Genomic DNA, 13,292 nt, shown 5'->3' with positions numbered 1-13,292 from the left:
ACTCACTCTGTAGACCAGGCTGGCCTCGAACTCAGAAATCCACCTGCCTCTGCCTCCCGAGTGCTGGGACTAAAGGCGTGCGCCACCACGCCCAGCGAATTTGTTTATTCGTAAATATAACTCAGCCTGCTTTTCTTCCCTGTGACTCCACTGAAATGGTAATTTGGAAGATCCACAGTGAGCTCCACATTTCTAGATCCAATGGTCATTGTTCAGTCCTTGAGTTTCTTCGCTGTTCAGCAGCATTTGGCTTAATTGACTGGTGATTGTCTCTTGGCATTCTTCATGATTTTTATATAGAACTACTCTTATGATTTTGCTTTTCCTTCACTGGCTGATCTTCAGACTGCTTTTCTCCCACTTCACTGAGACCTAAACAATAGAGTAGCCTGGATTTCCCCTTTAACTTTCTGCTCTCTCTCTATTGTCTTCTTAGGAGATCTTACACAGTACTGTGGCTTTGAATCTGAACTGATGTATTCCTAAATCTGTATCTCACATTTAAACCTGTTGAAACTCTACCTCCATATATAGAACTGGTTCTGAAGAATCCTACTCACTTTCTATTACTGTATTACAGACATCACAATCAAAACTACTGAAGAAGAAAGGGCTAATTTGGTCTACATGTCCTGCTCACAGTCCACTATAGAGGAAAACGAAGGCAGAAACTCAAGCAGGGTGGGAACACGGAGGCAGGGCTGGAGCAGAGACCAGGAAGGAACATTACTTCCTGGCTTGCCCCTCATAGTTTGCTCAGCTTCCTTTTTGATACTGTTCAAGACAAGCAGCCCAGGGGTGGCACTGCCTACATTATACTGGGCTCTCCCACATCATTAATTATCAAGAAAATTCTCTACAAACTTGGCTTCAGGAAATCTGATGGAGACACTTTCTCAGTTGAGGTCCCTTTTCCTAGGTGACTCTAACTTCTGTCAAGCTGGCAAAAAACCTAACTAGGATGACTGACTGCTTGACAATTTGACACACCAATATACCACTGATAAACCATGGCCTTTTGTTTCTTTCATCGCCAAATTCTCGTTAATATCAGTACCACAATAAAAAACACGTTCCGTTTTTTTTGTCTTTTTTCCTCAATAATTTATTTTTTTATTCATTTTACATTCCAGTCACAGCCCCACTTCCTTCTCTCCTCCCAGTCCCTCCCTTACAAGTCCCTCCCCACAATGTCCTCAGAGAAAGGGGAGACCCCATTGGGAAGGGAGATATAAAAACTGAAGTGGCCAACTCCTGTAGCCAGGGAGGGAGGATTTTTGTTTTTGTTTTTCTTTCCCAAGATAGGTTCTCTGTGTAGCCTTGGCTGTCCTGGAACTCACTTAGTAGACCAGGCTGGCCTCAAACTCAGAAATCTGCCTGCCTCTACTTCACAAGTGCTGGGATTAAAGGCCTGCGCCACCACTGCTGGGCCAGGGAGGACTTCTAAAGGAGGGAAGGGGGACATCAATTTACCTACAAAACCTTCAGCTCAAAATCTGTCTTGCCCACATTCCAATTTTTTTTTACTTTTTTTATGGCTTTTTTAATTGGATATTTTCTTTATTTACATTTCAAATGTTATCCCCTTTCTCGGTTTCCCTCCCTCCCATAAACACCCTATCACATCCTCCCTCCCCCTGCTTCTATAAGGGTGTTCCTGCACCCACCCACCCACTCCCACCTCCCTGCCCTAGATTCCCCTATACTGGGGACTACTTCCTGCTGATTAGGGGCATCAAGTTCACTGGGGCAACTCCAATTTATTATACTTAACAAACAGCAACCAACATCATCCAAACAGCAAACATCAGCAGCATCACCAGGAGCCAGGGTGGAGGGCTAGGAGCAGCAGCCACTGCCTCTCTTGGGACTTTAGCATTTATATACCCTCTGAAGAGTCCCATAAATCCCAAACATAAACTATCTGTAGCTGGCAAAACCATGCCTCTGCCAGAGCATGAGACAAATCACAGCAGCTGTGGACAATCTGAAGCAGCCCAATACTCCACACCTGGGATTAAAACAAAACCATATTCACATAACATTTCTGCATTTTTAAAGAAACCAAAATTCTCACCACACAGGACTTGTCTGGTTTTGCAGTCTTGCAAACTCAGGCCAGCTCCACTTTACACCTGTCACTGTTTTGGGCACGTGCCTCATGGTTCTGGTACCTCTAATAAGCTATGGTCTCCACTATAACTGAGACTACACCTTTACAAACGGCCTGGCATATCTGTATGGATTCTAATTATGCTATTTGGTGACAAGCATCAAGATTTTAAACTCTGGGGTTCCCATTGCAACTGAGGCTGTCCCTTCACCAGTGGTATCCCCTGGCCTCTCACAGTGGCAAGGCTTAGGTATTTTCCACAACCCCTTTAATACTGCAGTTTGCATTACTGACAAAGCCCATAACATAGAGAAGACCCTTACGAGCTACCAAATTCCTCTGCCAGCTTGAGATGCAGCCTTAGTTCTGCTGTGGACCATGCTCTGTATACTGACTCCTCATCCTGACCCCCAACCCCTGACCTCGTTACCTAGCATCAGCTGCCCCAGGAAACAAAATGGTTCTGACCAATATAACTAATTATTAGAACTTTCCACATGTCCCATTTGATGTCATTATTATCCCTCTCCAATTGTGGGAAATGTGCCCTTATTTCTCCACATCAGTTGTTTATGTTCCTAGGCAGTCATTTTGGAAACCAAAGATGCTCTAAATGCTACACTCTAAATGCTACAGGTTCTTGATTTCATCTAACAAGTTTTAATTTTTCTCTGACCACAGAGTCCTAAATAAAAATTTTGTTTTATGCCCTTTCTTGGGAGAAAAGAGTTCAATGGAAAGTTTTGTCCTTTTCTCCACCATTCGTTTCTTGTCAAAGTTAAAGACCTCTTGCCAAAGGCCTGAGGTCGGCATCCAGTGTCTTCCTTGATCACCTTGTTCATCTCAAAGGCATTAAGAGCTTGCTAATACAGGCCACTCTGACTGGTCAGATTGCACCAGGGATCTGGTTTGCCTTTGTGCCCCAGAAGTATATTCAGGCTGCCACACCCACCCAGCATTTACAGGGGTTCTGGGGATCTGAACTCTACAAATATAGACTGGGTGTAGTGGTATGAACCTATAATTTTACTACTAGGGAGGCTAAGGAGCAAGTTTGTAAGATTAAGGCTAGAGTAGTATACACAGACTCTATCTTAAATGTATTTTAGAGGGTTTGGTTTTTAAAGATAGCGTCTATGTATACCACTATAAACATTTTATCATCTCTTTAATTTAAATGTAAGCAAATACCTAATATTTACTACTTCAGTCTGAACTGCACTAGCATAATAAGGACAAAATTTAGGAGGCTTTTTAGAAAATAAATTAAGAATAAAAATGGACAGGATAACGTTCTGGAGTCAGTTCTGTCCTTCTACTACATGGGACCCAGGGATCAAACTTGGATTTTCAGGCTTGGTGGGTACCCTTACCCACTGATCCAATTCACCAATCCTAGAAAACTTTTTTAGATGTCCCTCAACAGAGGAATGGATACCAAAAATGTGGTACATTTACACAATGGAGTACTACTCAGCTATTAAAAACAATGAATTTATGAAATTCTTAGGCAAATGAATGGATCTGGAGGATATCATCCTGAATGAGGTAACCCAATCACAAAAGAACACACATGATATGCACTCACTGATAAGTGGATATTAGCCCAGAAGCTTGGAATATACAATTTGCAAAACACATGAAACTCAAGAAGAAGGAAGACCAAACTGTGGATACTTAGAGCCTTCTTAGAAGGGGGAACAAAATACCCATGGAAGGAGTTACATAGACAAAGTGTGGAGCAGAGACTGAAGGAAAGGCCATCCAGAGTCTGCCCCACCTAGGGATCCATATCATATACAGTCACCAAACCCAGACACTATTGCAGATGCCAACAAGTGCTTGCTGACAGGAGCCTGATATAGCTGTCTCCTGAGGGGCTCTGCCAGTGCTTGACAAATACAGAAGTGGATGCTCACAGCCATCTATTGGACTGAGCACAGGGTTCCCAATGAAGGAACTAGAGAAAGTACCCAAGGAGCTGAAGGGGTTTGCAGTCCCATAGGAGGAACAACAATATGAATTAACCAGTACCCCCAGAGCTCCCAGGGACTAAACCACCAACCAAAGAATACACTTGGTGGGATTGATGGCTCCAGTTGCATATGTATCAGAGGATGGCCTAGTTGGTCATCAGTGGGAGGAGAGGCCCCTGGTCCTGTGAAGGCTCTATGCCCCAGTGTAGGGGAATGCCAGGGCCAGGAAATGGGAGTGGATAAGAGTTGGTGAGCAGGGGGAGGAAGGAGGGGATAGGGGGTTTTCGGAGGGAAAACCAGGAAGGGGGTAACATATGAAAGTATCTTTTTTTTTTTTAAAGCCACTAAAGCTGGGCGTGGTGGTGCACGCCTTTAATCCCAGCACTCGGGAGGCAGAGGCAGGCGGATTTCTGAGTTCAAGGCCAGCCCGGTCTACAGAGTGAGTTCCAGGACAGCCAGGGCTATACAGAGAAACCCTGTCTTGAAAAACAAAAAACAAAACAAAACAAAAAAAAGCCACTAAAAAAAAATTTAGAAGCCACATAATCTTTGTATTATTTAATCTTTTAATTTGGAACTAAAGGGAATGAATTCACAAATACACACCCAAGCACCTGTTTTACATTAAACATTCACTTCTGTTTGCATAATGGAATAATAATAATAATAATACAGAGATCAGGTTGCAGCACAAGAATCATGCCCATTGTTTTCATCTTGGAGAACAAATCTGACAGTGGCATCCTAAGAGCTGCTGGTGACTAAGTGTGAGAGACAGAGCAAAGGGATAGCTGGCTTTTCCATTCCAAAACAGGAAGGTAACGTGTAGAAAGACACTCACACTTCAACAGAGAAAAGTGTCTGTCTACAAGAAGCAGGACCACTAACGTGAGACATAACACTGAAATTCCTGCCGAGTCCTGAGTTCAGAATTTTAACACAGATTAATCCAAAGCACTGAAGGTCAAGAAAATACTCTCCCTTTGTAATAAGGATCTTCACAGGACTTAGAAGACACATTCAGCTTCCCCGGTCCAGAAGTAAACTGGACTGTGGGGCTCACACTACCATCTTTACTCTGATGCCATAGCTCCTTTCCTTGTCTAGGAATCGGCCATGGGCAGCTCCTACCCATTATAAGTTAATTGACTAGTTAATTAATTTTTAATTTTTAATCATTTGTCATTATCTTGTGTGTATGTGTATGCATGTATGTGTGTGTGTGTGTGTACAATGTGCTATGGTTCTTCTGTGGAAGTCAGAGGACAACTTGCAAGAGTCAGTTCTCTCCTACTGTGTGCATTCCAAGGATTGAATTTAGGTGGTCTGAGTTGGCAGCAAGCACCTTTACCTGCTGAGCCATATTGCTTTTTTTCCTTCTTTCATGACACAGACTGTGTGATCCTTCTGACTATGGGGACTGCCAACACACAGAGGTCTTTTTCTTTTTGATTCACTATTGTGATTGCCTACATAGAGACAAGATTTCTTTAATTTTATTTATTTACTTATTTTTTTTCAAGATAGGATTTCACTGTGTCACTGTATAGTCCTTCTTCTCCTGGAACTCACTCTGTAGATGAAGCTAGCCTTGAATTCACAGGGATCTGCCTCCCTCTGTATCTCAAGTGCTGGAATTAAAGTCCTGCATCACCACCTCCTACCCTACCTGTCCTTTCTTTATTTAAGGAACACTGTTTTGACAGTTATTTCTATTCTAGAATGCAAATGTAAGGAATAGGAAAATAGGAAAGGAAAAATATGGGCAAAGAGATCCAAGGTACAATACTACAGTGTTTGTGTTGAAGTTTTAAGAACAATCAATCTAACAAAGGTTGAAATATTGTGTAGTCTTTAATATTATGTTTGCAAAGTGGTTAATGACATGGAGAATGACTTCAAATATACCACTAAAGCAAAAATCCATTAAAGTGGAGTTTTTAATGCTGAGTTCGGATCTCTGATGTAAAAAGTCCATAGAAACTGTGTAGACATGTGTCCAACGTTTTTTCATTGCCAGCACTGCGTCAGTGAGATGGGCTGTGATTTTCATCTAGTTCCTATCTTCTTTTTTTCCCCCAGATTTTAGAAAACATAATCAAGAGAAAATTTAATTGTAATCAGTTGCTTCTGTGGCCACTAGATTGGAATATACATTGATGAGCATAGGAATATTGTTCTTAATTAAAGAAAAGGTGGTTAGCCGAGCGGTGGTGGTGCACGCCTTTAATCCCAGTACTTGGGAGGCAGAGGCAGACTGATTTCTGAGTTTGAGGCCAGCCTGGTCTACAGAATGAGTTCCAGGACAGTCAGGGCTACACAGAGAAACCCTGTCTCGAAAAACAACAACAAAAAAAAAAAAGAAAGAAAGGAAAAGAAAAAGAAAAAGGAAAAGGAAAAGAAAAAGAAAAAGAAAAAGAAAAGGAAAAAGAAAAGGAAAAAGAAAAGAAAAAAAAGAAAAAGAAAAAGGAAAAGGAAAAGAAAAAGAAAAAGAAAAGGAAAAAGAAAAGGAAAAAGAAAAGGAAAAAGAAAAGGAAAAAGAAAAAGAAAAAGAAGACGTGGTGCTGAAATTGGGGTAATTTCAAATGAAGAATAGATAGATGTTGTTAGATGTGTTTACATGCCATAACTCTTCTAACTGCCCTGTCTGTCCAAGCATCTACTGTTTCTGCACCGCTTGAGAGAAGGAAATGAAATGATATTCATGAATGTTTACCATGTGGTGAAAGTTCATTCAGGCATCACGTTTCCCATTCCCCTCCCAAATCTTCAGCAACAATTTCTTGTGATAAAGTTACCATGACACAACAGCAAAGTGGCACTACATGCAAAATTGGCTGACAAACATTTACAGAGCAGCATATACATTATTAGGCATGAAATTTGAAACAATAAAGTTTTCCCTGATTGAAAATTGTATAAAAACCTAGAACTTAATCCCCAAATCGGGGCCTAAAGGAAAAGCAAACAATTGAATGTAGTCACTCCACTTAAGCCAGTAAACAGGATACCTTTGTACTTTGTCAGAATCCTGTGTCTTGTGTACCTTGTGACTTCTGGGAACGATCTTGGTGGTACTTTTTGGTAATGTAATTACTATTGAAAAGATTTGAAACAATGTGATCCTACCTTAAAAGCAAATGTTAGTGTTGAAGCAAATAAATAAATAAATAAAATATGAGGCAGAGACTATAGCTCTTGTAAAGAACTTACCAGGCTTGCATGAGTCTCCAGGTTCAGGTCCCAGCACCACAGAAAAGAGTTCTAAACATGGGTGCCAATTCTTCCTCATCCTGGATAATACAGAATAAAAGCCAATTTTGTCAAATGCCAGGATTGCAAGCTCCGAAAGTTAAGCTTTAAGCTTCAATGGTTAAAAAGTTTTGGAAAGGGGGCTGGAGAGATGGCTCAGCCATTAAAAGCACTGAGTGCTCTTTCAGAGGTTCTGAGTTCAATTCCCAGCAACCACATGGTGGCTCACAGCCATCTGTAATGAGATCTGACGCCCTCTTCTGATATGTCTGAAGACAGCTACAGTGTACTTACATATAATAATAAATAAATATTTTTTTAAAGTTTTGAAAAGACATATGCTTCAATGATTAAACTGCTGAGAAAGTCATAGGTAGCTTTCAAAGAAAGCCAATCCTAGTAAAGTAATATCACTAACGATACTTTATTTTCAGAATTCTGCACCAGAAAGAAAAAGATAATAGCAGTTGATATTAATGGACCATAGACACTTCTGGCTATGGAACACATTTAAGGACCCAGTCAATTCTACACACACCTGTGATGGGACGCTGTGCCAGAGAGAGATGAAACAAGTCCTTCTCCTAGAGAGGCTCCTAGTCTAAAGGCAGCCTTAGAGAATTGATTAACATACCCATTGTCAGCTCCCTAGGGAAAAAAGGACTTGAGGACAGCTGCAAGAAGAAATTATTGACTTGTGTTAGGCATTTGAAAGGGTAAATGTGATAAACTTTGTTGTTCTCTAAGGATATCTTTCAAGATTGTGCTGGTCAGTTCAGCTATTCAAGTGTGCAAAGTAGAAGGGTATTTCTTCTCTTCCTATTCCAGATAAAGACATTTTCACAGCCTGTCACTGATTAACGAGACTGAATTGTTGCCATTAAGTAAACCTGACTGTTCTGTGTGCCCCATGTAAATAGGTTTGTTTTTTGAAACTGGGATTTCCATTTAATTAAGAATGGTGAATTAAATGTCTGTCACTGTGAATGCCTGTTATTTTAAGTTAAACTGCCTAAAATGTGATTTGAAAAAATCGGCATGCTTATAGTTTAAACTAGAAGCAATGGAAGGCGTTAGGGTTTATTGTCTGCTGCTGTATTTCTAATGACAGATGGTGCTTTTAAGAAGTAATTATAGGAACTAGAGAGGACAGCTCAGAGGTCAAGAGAGCTTCCTTCTCTTGTCGAGGAGCAGAGCTGGGTCCCAGTACATATGGAATAGTTCACAACTACTTGTGACTCCAGTTACAGAGGATCTAATGCCCTATTCTGGTCTCTGTCCTTGTACATGGGCATATGTACACACATACAAATAATTTTTAAAAAATCTTTCAAAAGATATAACTATAATTACAAGTAGACCATGAGTGCTGTGTCAGTTAGGGTTTCTATTTCTGTGATAAGATACCACAACCAAAAAGGCAACATGCAGAGGGAAAGGTTTATTTCAGCACACACCTCTCAGGTTCATCAGCAAGGAACTCAGGGCAGGAACCAGGAGGCCAGAACTGGAGCAGAAGCCATGGAGGAATGCTGCTTACTGGTTCACTCTCCATGGCTTCCTTTCTTATACACCTCAGGGCCACATGCCCAGCAGTGGCACCACTGACAGTGAGCTAGGCCATCCTATATCTATATCAATATGATTCCAGATCCTATATCAAGAAAATGGCTCCACACATTGGCCTACAAGTCAATGTGATGGCAGCATTTTCCTCAGTTGAAGTTCCGTCCTCTCAGGGAGCTCTCTACCTTGTGTCAAGTTGACAAAAACTAGCCAGGACAAATGTGATAGTTGGCTTTTTTTTTTCACAATAGGATCACAATTTTATAAGGGCTTGGGAGTAGAATGGGGCATGACCGGCATAACACTGCAACAGAAAAAGGCAGGCCCTAAACCTCTAACCACAATTCAGAAAAGCAGGATGAGGCCTAGTGCACGCATGCACACACGCGCATGCTCCAGCTTCACCTCTTTTCCTAAGAATTAGGGTAAACAAGGATCAGTCATTTGAAGCTCCAGCTGGGCCACTAATACCAGGAGGAATCTGAAACTAGGTGTGAAGTGGTACTACTTATTTCTTTAGCCTAAGAAAGGAGAGGATAAGCTCCCTGGGATGCCTCCTCAACCCCAAGGTTGCAGGTTCTGGGCAGAGCATGCTGAAACCGGCAAGAGCAACTGATAGAAAAGTAAGGCCAGACTTATAGCTAGTCCCTCTGAGTCTACTTCAGAGCCACAGGACACTCCTTTCACGGCCATATTGGCTGATCTACAGGGGAATGCACGTGGGCATGTGCTGAACCCTACCACGACATAGTCCCAAAGAGCTGAGACCTGGCCAGAGGGTCAGGCAATCTGTCCAGCTTTGGGAAGAGGCTTTTGGAACGTGTCTGACTATAAGGTCTTGCCCTCCCCCCCCCTTGTCTCCATCCCCCCCAGCCCCGCCCCAACAATAAACCTCTGCCACATGGAAAAAAAAAAAAGGATGAAAGGTCTTAAGAGGGGTAAAGGAGCCAGGAACAGTGACACACACCTTAAATGAGTGAAGGTTCAGGCTGGAGAGATGGCTCAGTGGTTAAGGGCACTGGCTGCTCTTCCAAAGGTCCTGAGTTCAATTTCCAGCAGCCACATGGTGGCTCACAACCATCTGTAATGAGATCTGATGTCCTCTTCTAGGGTGTCTGAAGACAGCTACAGTGTACTCATATAAGTAAAATAAATTTAAAAAAATAAGTGAAGTTTCTTGCCCTACAACCCTGCTGAGCTGAGTTAGATCCCTGGGACCCATATAAAAATGAAAGGAGACAAGGTTTCCTCTAACCTCTACATGTATGCTATTGCACATTACACCCATCATGCACACATACAATTTTTTTTCATTTTCTTTTTTTTTTTTATGGGAAAAGGGAAATAAACAAAGTGGGACTTCATTTGCTTTGCTTGGCACCTGAAGAGCCAGCTTGGGCCAGTCATGATGATACACGCTTTTCATCTCAGCACTTATTAAACAGAGGCAGGAGGATCTCTGTGAATTAGAGGGCTTGGTCTACTTAGCAAGACCTTGTCTCAAAGAGAGAATGTGGGAGCACCAGCTTGGGTGGTATCATTGGATGAGGATTACCTCTAAGTGCCCAGTCAGCAGGTCTGTCTACACCTCAGGATGACACAGGAGCCCAAGAGTTTGGCAGGACAGCTTCACCCTGCTCCTGTTCATCTTGCCCCCTTTCCATAATGGCTCTAAACCAGTGCTCGACACTAGAACTTTCTGCAACTACAGCCACTTGAAATGTAACTATATACCGGGCAGTGGTGGCACACGCCTTTAATCCCAGCACTCGGGAGGCAGAGGCAGGCGGATTTCTGAGTTCGAGGCCCGCGGATTTCTGAGTTCGAGGCCAGCCTGGTCTACAGAGTGAGTTCCAGGACAGCCAGAGCTACACAGAGAAACCCTGTCTCAAAAAAACAAAACAAAACAAAACCAAAAAAAAAAGAGAGAAAGAATTGTAACTATACAACTAAGGAAGTACGTTTTAATATATTTAGCACAATTTAAAATTGTGTAGAGCCAGTCCAGTCTACAGAGCAAGCTCTATGCCAGTGAGGGGTACACAGTGAGACCTGACCTCAAAAATAAATACATAGAAATAATTATGGGGCCGAGGGAGGGGCTCGGTGTAAGAAAGCATCTGTTTAGCCTGAACTCAATATCCAGCACCAAGAAAATAAGGGAGGGGAAGATAAAGTTCAGCTGCAGTGGTTTATGGCTGTTACATTAAACAATGCAGGTCTAGGCAGCCACTTTGATGGGTTTTGTTTTCTTTGGACAGTCACTTTGGATGTCCCCCTCCCGACCCCCAATAAGCAGGTTACATCCACAGGAAAGGCACAGAGCTCTGCTTTGCCTGCCTACTCCTGCCCTGAAACACAGTGGCACTGCTACCTTGAGCTGGCCTACAACCATGCTGATGTTGCAGCTCTCTGGTGTAGGCTGGTGGTCCTGCGCTGTGACACTATGCTGAATGTTCTGGAACGGGAGGCTAGATAGCTTCTCCTCAACGGCAGCTTTCCCCTGAGACTGCTGTCCTTCCCACATAAGGCATGATGACTCAATCCATGTAAATTGCGCCTAGCTGGGTTCTGCCGTTATCAAATAACTGATAGTAATGCGGAATAAAGCCGGATCCAATCTGCTCCCAACCTGGCTTGTCTCCCATCCTGGAGAGTCACCCACCTCACTGAGACCCGTGGGGCTGGCACGATGGTGGCAGCGGTGGCGGCAACCCAGCATGGTCTGCGACTGTCGATAGCCGACATTTCTTTTTTTGTTGTTGTTGGTTTTTTTGTTTTTTTTGTTTTGTTTTGTTTTGTTTTGTTTTTGTTTTTTTGAGACAGGGTTTCTCTGTGCAGTCCTGGCTGTCCTGGAACTCACTCTGTAGTCCAGGCTGGCCTCGAACTCAGAAATCCACCTGCCTCTGCCTCTCAAGTGCTGGGATTAAAGGCGAGCGCCACCACTGCCGGGCTCCGACATTTCTTAAAATATAAAATTGTTTTCTTTTGTGTGTTATACTTGGAAGCTTTTTAAGAAGGGCTGGAGAGATGGCTCAGCAGTTAAGAAAACTGACTTCCAGAGATCCTGAGTTCAAATCCCAGCAACCACATGGTGGCTCACAACCATCTGTAATGGGGATCCAATGCCCTCTTCTGGTGTGTGTCTGAAGACAGTGACAGTGTACTCACAGACATGAAATAAGTAAATACATCTTTTTTTTTTTTAAAGAAGGCTTTTAAATATTTTCATGGCAAAAAAAAAATCATGAATTTACAGTAGATGCCAGATTGATTAGCAACTAAAAGCTGTGACAATATATTTACCATCAGGAGCATAATCTGTGCTTTGGTTTGTTTTTTATTTTTGTTTTTCGGTTTTTGGTTTGTTTGTTTTTGGTTTTGGTTTTGGTTTTTTGAGACAGGGTTTCTCTGTATAGCCTTGGCTGTCCTGGAACTCACTCTATAGACCAGGCTGGCCTCGAACTCAGAAATCTGCCTGCCTCTGCCTCCCGAGTGCGCCACCACACCCAGCTGGTTTGGTTTTTGGAGACAGGTTTTTTGGATGTAATAGAGCTTCTGCTGTCCTGGAACCCATTCAGTAGACAAGGCTGGCCTCAAACTCACTGAGAACTGCCTGCCTCTGCTTCATGAATGCTGGGATTAAAGGGGTAGACCACCATTCTGGGCACAATCTATGCTCTTAAACTCTTAGAGTCAATCCTGCTAAAGAGTAGCACTGAGGCAAAAGACTGCTGTAATTAATTAACATGAGCTCTCACAAGGAATTCCACCTTAAACCCTGCATTATCTTTAGCATTCCCTCCTGACTAAAGGGAGGGGTACTCCTATTGTGTCTCCTTTAAACATTTGGAAATAGGTTCAGAAAGGTTAAAAAAAAAAAAAACTTGCTCCAAATGGCAGAAGTGAAAATGTCCTGTGCGGCAAACATGGCTGCCAAGCTCTCCATCCGTCTATTAGCCTGATGTTGCTATTACACACTTGCCTGTGATCTCACTCCATCTATGGTTTCCATTAGCATTGTTCTATGTGTTTATTGTCATGTCTTAATTTCCTTGACTTGAACCTTTTTTCCTGAGCATCAGATCTCTATCTGGGCCTTCCATTTACTCACCTGCTTAAACCCGTGTTCTCTTTTCCTCTCCCACATCTGAGTAAGTCACGCTGACTTTACCTCTAATTTTTTAAAATAAAATGTATCATTATTATTGTTGATGCATGTGTGTGTGTGTGTGCTCATTCCATGGTGTGCCCCATGGAGGCCAGAGATCTTTGTGTAATTGGTTCTTACCAAGCCGGGCGTGGTGGCGCACGCCTTTAATCCCAGCACTCGGGAGGCAGAGGCAGGCGGATTTCTGAGTTCAAGGCCAGCCTGGTCTACAAAG

At 42.6% G+C, this 13,292-nt stretch overlaps 1 protein-coding gene across 1 annotated transcript in view; it reads right to left on the bottom strand.

The window, feature by feature from the left end:
- Positions 1-13,292, bottom strand: part of Rragb (Ras related GTP binding B) — a 118,435-nt gene that overhangs the window by 28,021 nt on the left and 77,122 nt on the right. Inside the window, exon 11 of the transcript XR_003835730.1 lies at positions 7,303-7,382. The gene's annotated coding sequence lies outside the window, so the exon portion shown is untranslated. The remainder of the gene's footprint in view (positions 1-7,302; positions 7,383-13,292) is intronic.

The sequence above is a fragment of the Mus caroli genome, chromosome X, assembly GCF_900094665.2.
Source record: "Mus caroli chromosome X, CAROLI_EIJ_v1.1, whole genome shotgun sequence".
Taxonomy (NCBI): Eukaryota; Metazoa; Chordata; class Mammalia; order Rodentia; family Muridae; genus Mus; species Mus caroli.
This window is presented reverse-complemented; position numbering and strand designations above follow the sequence as displayed.